Source organism: Montipora foliosa, chromosome 13 (genome assembly GCF_036669935.1).
Source record: "Montipora foliosa isolate CH-2021 chromosome 13, ASM3666993v2, whole genome shotgun sequence".
Lineage (NCBI taxonomy): Eukaryota > Metazoa > Cnidaria > Anthozoa > Scleractinia > Acroporidae > Montipora > Montipora foliosa.
In genome coordinates, this window is record NC_090881.1 from 24,635,031 (window position 1) to 24,635,284 (window position 254).

Genomic DNA, 254 nt, shown 5'->3' on the forward strand with positions numbered 1-254 from the left:
CCCCGCAAATTTTGAATAAGCATCGTTTTTTTTTTCTCTTGGGACCATTGTAAGTCCCAAGAGAAAAAGGAAACAATGGTTGTGCAAAATTTTGGGGGACAAACGAAGAGTATTATGGTATTTTCCGACTAAGGTCAAAGGCAAATGAAACAGGACCCATAGTAATCTCGTACCCAGATCTCACTCTGTCACTGGTCCGTATGACCGTGGAAGATCTGGGTAAAGAATACCTTCTGGAAAGCCTGGGTACGAAC